Raw genomic sequence first — 6,210 nt, forward strand, 5'->3', positions numbered from 1 at the left:
GTGATTGAAACACAACATGACTTTCGTCACTAGGTAAAGATAAACTCGGTTGAAGCGAAAAGCTTACCAACACATATTTCGAGATATAGATAGGCGAGGTATACTCGGCTCGAAATACCAAATGTGTATAATGAAAGTCTATATATAGCAAACAACTTTTGTCTCAAAGAATAGGAGATATAGTAGATAGACTTTTGAGTGATAGATAAGTTCAAGCCTCCACATACCTTTTAGTTGATGAAGTTCCACCGGTTCCTTGAGTAGTTCTTCGTCTTGTATGATGAATCTCCATGGAGTTCTTGAGCTCAACTACACTTTCTATCCTAGTCCGAGACTCAGCTATAGTAGACCATAAATCAAGACTTATAGTTTTGATCACTAACATTGACAAACATGCTTGAGATAGCAACGCATGCATGTTCGACCGAGCAATGCTCTAACAGTAGCTATGTCAAACTTGTTTGTCAAATTTAGTTTTCAAAACTATATGTCTTGATTTCTAGTCTACTTATAGCTAAGTCCCGGACTAGGATAGTTAAGTGTAGTTGAGCTCCAAACTCCACGGCGATCATCTTACGAAGACGAAGAACTACTCAAGGAACCAGTGGAACTTCATCCAACTAAAAGGTATGTGGAGACTTGAACTTATCTATCACTCAAAAATCTATCTACTTTATCTCCTACTTTTGAGACAAAAGTCGTATAAGTATATAGTTTTAAATTATACACATTTGCTATTTCGAGCCGAGTTTATCTCGCCTATCTATTTCTCGAAATATGTGTTGGTAAGCTTTCTCTTTAAACAGATTCATCTTTACTCGTGAAGAATGTCATGATGACATTTCAATATCCTCTAAGAATGTTTCAATGATTGAAATGGAGAGTTGAGATTATGTAACCATCTTTGGATATAAGCATATATAGTGCGTTTACACATTAGTGTATAAATCCATAAACCGGGAACCAAGTGTATGCATATGTGTATATACGAAAATGGGGAAGGAGACATGCTAAGTATGCGTACCCGTACGCATACTGGCGGAAGTTCACGTCCGTGAATATCTGCTGAGTTTGGAGTTTACAAACCCTTAAACCAGTCACCTAAAGTATGCGTACCCTTACGCATACTGGCGGAAATTTTCTACCCGAAATTTTCTGCTAAGTTTGGAAACCAAAACCAACTCAAATCCGGTTGCTTAAGTACGCATGCCCGTACGCATACTTGAGCTGGCTATTTTCTCAAATCGGTAGTTCATGAACTTAAACAAATAAATTATAAGGAATGCAATTTTTGCAAACCGTGGCTATAATGTTCATGAATTGATTCAAATGAATCAAACCGATTTTTCTTCTATTATTTCTATTCATAAAGACCTAAGCAATTGAACAACTCTCCAACTAGTTCTTTTGAAGTCATTTGAACTAGTAGTGATAAAGATGAATACGGTTGATATGAAAATGCGCATATGGCTAACCATTGGTTAACTATTGTTGCACCAACTAAGTGTACACTTTTAGGTACGGTTACTCAAACCTAAATGGAATACATTTCATTTGTGTGTAACAAGCTAAGTTTCGATCTAACGGCTGAAAGATATTAGCTTGAATATAATGAGGTTTTCACCTAACGGTGAATATTGAACGATTTGTTACTAAGCTAACATTGATTGCAAACCCTAATTTGAAAACTATATAAAGGAGAACTCTAGCAACTGGGAAACCTAATCCCCACACCTCCTGTGTGATACTAGTTGTGTTAAGCTAGAGTCGATTCTCCTTTAACCTTAGGTTTCTTCTCCAGACCTTGTAGGTTAATGACTTAAAGACTTCATTGGGATTGTGAAGCCAGACCGAACTACTTCTCTTGTAGTTTAGTGATCTGATCTTGCCATTTCTATTGTAAGAGTACAATCGTAAGATTGGCTTGAAATTATATCTCCGATAGGCAAAATAAAAGAAGTCACAAACATCTTCGTCTCATCGTTTTTTATTCCACATTATCTTGTTTCTCTAGTCGATTAAGATTATTGTGAGGTGATTGATAATTCTAGGTTGTTCTTCAGGAATATAAGTCCGGGTTATCGATTGGTTCATGTTCACCTTGATTTTATCAAAAGACGGAACAAACTCGTAGGTTTATCTGTGGGAGACATATTTATCTATTATCGTAGACTTTAATTTTCTGTGTGATACAGATTTTTTTATTAAAGTCTTCGACTTTGGGTCGTAGCAACTCTTGGTTGTGGGTGAGATCAGCTAAGGGAATCAAGTGCGTAGCATCCTGCTGGGATCAGAGACGTAAGGAGCGAAATTGTACCATGAATCAGTGTGAGAAAATTATTTGGGTTCAATTACAGTCCATACCGAAGTTAGTTTGTAGTAGGCTAGTGTCTGTAGCGGCTTAATATAGTGTGGTGTTCAATCTGGACTAGGTCCCGAGGTTTTTCTGCATTTGCAGTTTCCTCGTTGACAAAACTTCTGGTATCTTTTTTATTTCTTTTCCGCATTATATTTTGTTATATAATTGAAATATCACAGGTTGTGTGTTGTATTAATCAATTGAGAAATCCAACCTTTGGTTGTTGATTGATCCTTGGATATTTGTCTTTGTTACCATCCAAGTTTATATCTCTTATATTCAATCGGGCTCACAAATTTCTATTTGCAGATTGATTTAGAGATTGAGATTTTTAACTACTTGATATATTTTTCTTCAGATTGAGTCTAACTGTCTAGTTGATTCTCTTAGAAGTATATTGGAGTTAGTCCATACAGATTTCTAATCGAAATATTGGGTGTGGTTGTTAGACCCCCGCATTTTCAATACATATAATAAATCTACTACATCCGAAAGCAGTTTAGAATAAAACTAAAGATAAAATTACAAAAATTCAACCTCAATAGCACAGAAGCTAAAACATACACTTAATATAACTAAAATTTTTCAGAAGAAGGGTTAAAGTTGAGACCTGTGTGCAAAGCTTCTTGGCCTCCTTGTAGCTTTTAATTTTCAGCTTGCATGATGTGTTCTTAAGGTTGCAGATGACCTTGAGAGTCTTAGCTTTGTTTTTCTGCTCTTCACTTAATGAAGAATTGTACTCAACAAATTTTGCAGCCTAACCTTATAAACAAGAAAAGAAATACTTGGTCACACTCGACTACTTTCCCTGGATCATTATACTTTAATAATTGGTCTCACATATCTTGCACTACCTTTTTTTCTTCTTTTTGACAGCAGCTACAATCTTCTCACCATTGTCCATGTCCCACGATTCTATACCCTGTCGTACATAACGTCAACATACAACTTGAATAAGAAAAACCAAAATAAACCCACAAGTGCTAGAAAGTAGAAAAAGAAGTTGTTTCCCACCAACCTTAATGAAAGATACAAGCTCAACCTCAATAAGAGATGGTTGAACCAGGAGGAGCAATAGAGAGTTCTTGCTGAGACTATGGAGATCCAAAAACATATTTAATCAATGAAACAAGAACTTGCCATTGATCAGATGAAGTAAGAACAACATCGATTTCTTGCTAACAAATTTGTTCCCCACCTCAGCCTTTTTTCAAGTCCACCACTTACTTCATCTGATCCATGAAACAAATTTGTTAGCCATCTCTATACCAAATACAATACAAAATGAAGATAAAACCTAATAAGGAAAACCAAGCAACCACCTCGAAGAAAGTATGTAGACAACTATATGCCACTATATTAATATCCCCTGACATAAAAAAAACTCTAATGTACACCAGAAATTAAAACAGCTTATAGAGTCCTAATTAATAAATCTTCCATCACATATCTGAACCATTTCAGTAGGCTACTTTATATATGGATATGTGCACGTACACACCAAGGGAAGAAGCTCCTAAGCATTCCAAGAAAAAATAAAAACGAATTCAAAGTGTTACTATCTGTCTATCACATTCAGGATTTATCCAAGTGAAATTAAGCCAAGTGTTCCTACGGTGTGTATAACGGTGTAGATCACCTGAAGAAGCACCAGCAGCGCATTCAAATGCCAAGTTACCAGCAAATTACAGTAGCCATCTCTATCCTTCTTGAAACTATGCAAATTTCAAGGCCTGAGAACAGATTTTAAAACAAGTTACTGATCAAGCTACAAAAATCCAGAATATGAGAACATATTTAGGTTAAATTAAATAACAAGAGTCGATATATGATCCAACCTGGGTAGGGAAGTAACATATGACATTGCCTGTGTTTCCTCTCCGCAATGGCCCCAAACCCTTCTTCCTTGATTATTCTTCCAAAACACTCTCCAATTTCCTTGTATGGTTCAGAGAGCCTGCCTAGCTAACATGATCATCTCATCTTAGTTCTGAACCAACCAAAACACAATATCTTCCAGTCACATTCATTTACAGAAAAAAATCAAATCTCCAGCATTCATTATACTGCAATAACAAATTTTATCATCAACAAAAACAAAATTAAGAAATCTTTATCATCAATTTGACACTATTGCAGTAAAACCAAACAAATCATAACTTGCGATTATATCTAATTGAAATAGAAAAACCATAAATCAAACCGAGGGTTTCGTTTATAGCTTTGTTCTACATCTGACGTTTGAAGAAGAAAAAACCCAAATTACTTAAATTTAAGAAAAGAGTTAACGACTCTCTAAATGGGTTTCCAAAGAAACCTTCTGAAAAAAGAGAAGGGATTTGGGGGGGAAATATGTGCCAAAAAAACACTCATAGAACAGAGAAACGAACTTGGAATCGTATTAACTCTGATTTCCCTCATTAGGTAAAAAAATAGTAATTTATAATCAAATTAATCCAGATAATAACATGATGAGCATGACTCTGAACTAAGATTGGGTTAATATTTTTAGGGGGAATAAATCAAAAGGAGAAGAATCCAGGGTTTACTTCATATAAGTGGAACAAAAAAGGAGAAGAAATAGTTCATCTGCTGGTAGTGATGATACCTTTCTTCCTCGACGACGACGACAATAAGGTTTGGTTTTGATCTTGAGGATAACGATGGTGGTGGTGGTAGAAACAGGGAAACTCACTGGGAGAACGAGAGAGAGAAGGGCAGAAAATGAGATGGAGAATGAGAGGCTGTTCATGGATAAAAGAGATACGAGAACGAGTCAGCTTTCCCACCTATCTGAATGGGCTGAATAATGAGTCAGCCGAAGGTGTAAGAAGCCACACTAATTTTTCACGCGCGTACAACTAGATTTAGTTGCAAATCACAGTTGCGAGTTTTGTAATTGTTCTCAGCGGTTGTAAATGTTTCGCAACTGCAATTAGCAACAGAAAATTCGCAACAGCTACTTAGCTGTTGCGAATCTGAGTTTCTAAAACCCATATTTGGTGTCGTGGCTAGTGGGTTCAACCGTGTACATTTATGTATATATATTCGAGGTTATTTGAGCCACGAATTTTTTGAAAATAACCTTTATCCCTCGAAAGGTTTTTATGTTATAGTGAATGAGCTTACGAAATCAACGAGCCAAGAATCACTCAATTCCGAGTTATAACGATGAAGTTATGAGTGATTTATTAAAGCAACTTTTATAAGTTAAAACTGCTGCAGTTCGTTAGCAGGAAACAATCCGAACTGTTTGTAACTGTTCACAAACTTGAGCCCAAATACGTGACTAGAGGCCTTTTTTAGTCATGCTTTTGATGTTCCCTTATCTAGGAAAGATGGCTATTACTCCAAATATATTTGATTACCATATTAAATTATTTGTGATATTTTAGATTTCCTTTCTAAGTTAAATTGTGATTTATTCACATAAATACAATATATGCTAATGATTGTTTATTTAATTATTTACATAAGACATTTGTAACTTAGGAAAGATTCCCAAAATTAGGAGAGTCTTGAAAAAGAAAAATAGCTTACCCTTGCTTGGATTTGAAGCTACCTTGTTCACTATAAATAAAGGGTTTGTGAATAGCACATTTTTCATCCCTTGTAAAATTGGTGTAAGGTTCATAAGGTTGTTTTCCATATCTTCTGTTCTTCGTGAACAAGAGTGAGATAAAAGTCTTTAATTTGGGGATCACAAAGCCGAGTTAGTAACAATCTTCGTGATAAGTTACACAACTTGTAATCTAGATTTATCACCTCTTGTCTATTCTAAGGTCTTCTCTTCTCATATATGACTACTCAAGAGTTGTTGATCATAAAATCTAGGTTTTGATAGATTTCAG

The 6,210-nt window shown here is 35.4% G+C and overlaps 1 long non-coding RNA gene across 4 annotated transcripts; it reads right to left on the bottom strand.

Moving 5' to 3' along the window:
• Positions 1 to 2,787: 2,787 nt before the first annotated feature.
• Positions 2,788 to 5,081, bottom strand: LOC113337902. 4 transcript variants are annotated; one of them, XR_003354497.1, is made up of 6 exons: positions 4,968 to 5,081; positions 4,198 to 4,349; positions 3,999 to 4,092; positions 3,378 to 3,591; positions 3,214 to 3,281; positions 2,788 to 3,116 (listed from the first exon to the last, which is right to left on the bottom strand). It is a non-coding gene; the product is annotated as an uncharacterized LOC113337902 (long non-coding RNA). The 4 variants fall into 4 exon arrangements; XR_003354496.1 differs by having other exon boundaries at positions 2,788 to 3,121; XR_003354494.1 differs by having other exon boundaries at positions 2,788 to 3,281.
• Positions 5,082 to 6,210: the final 1,129 nt, after the last annotated feature.

This window comes from Papaver somniferum, unplaced genomic scaffold (assembly GCF_003573695.1).
Source record: "Papaver somniferum cultivar HN1 unplaced genomic scaffold, ASM357369v1 unplaced-scaffold_18, whole genome shotgun sequence".
NCBI lineage: Eukaryota > Viridiplantae > Streptophyta > Magnoliopsida > Ranunculales > Papaveraceae > Papaver > Papaver somniferum.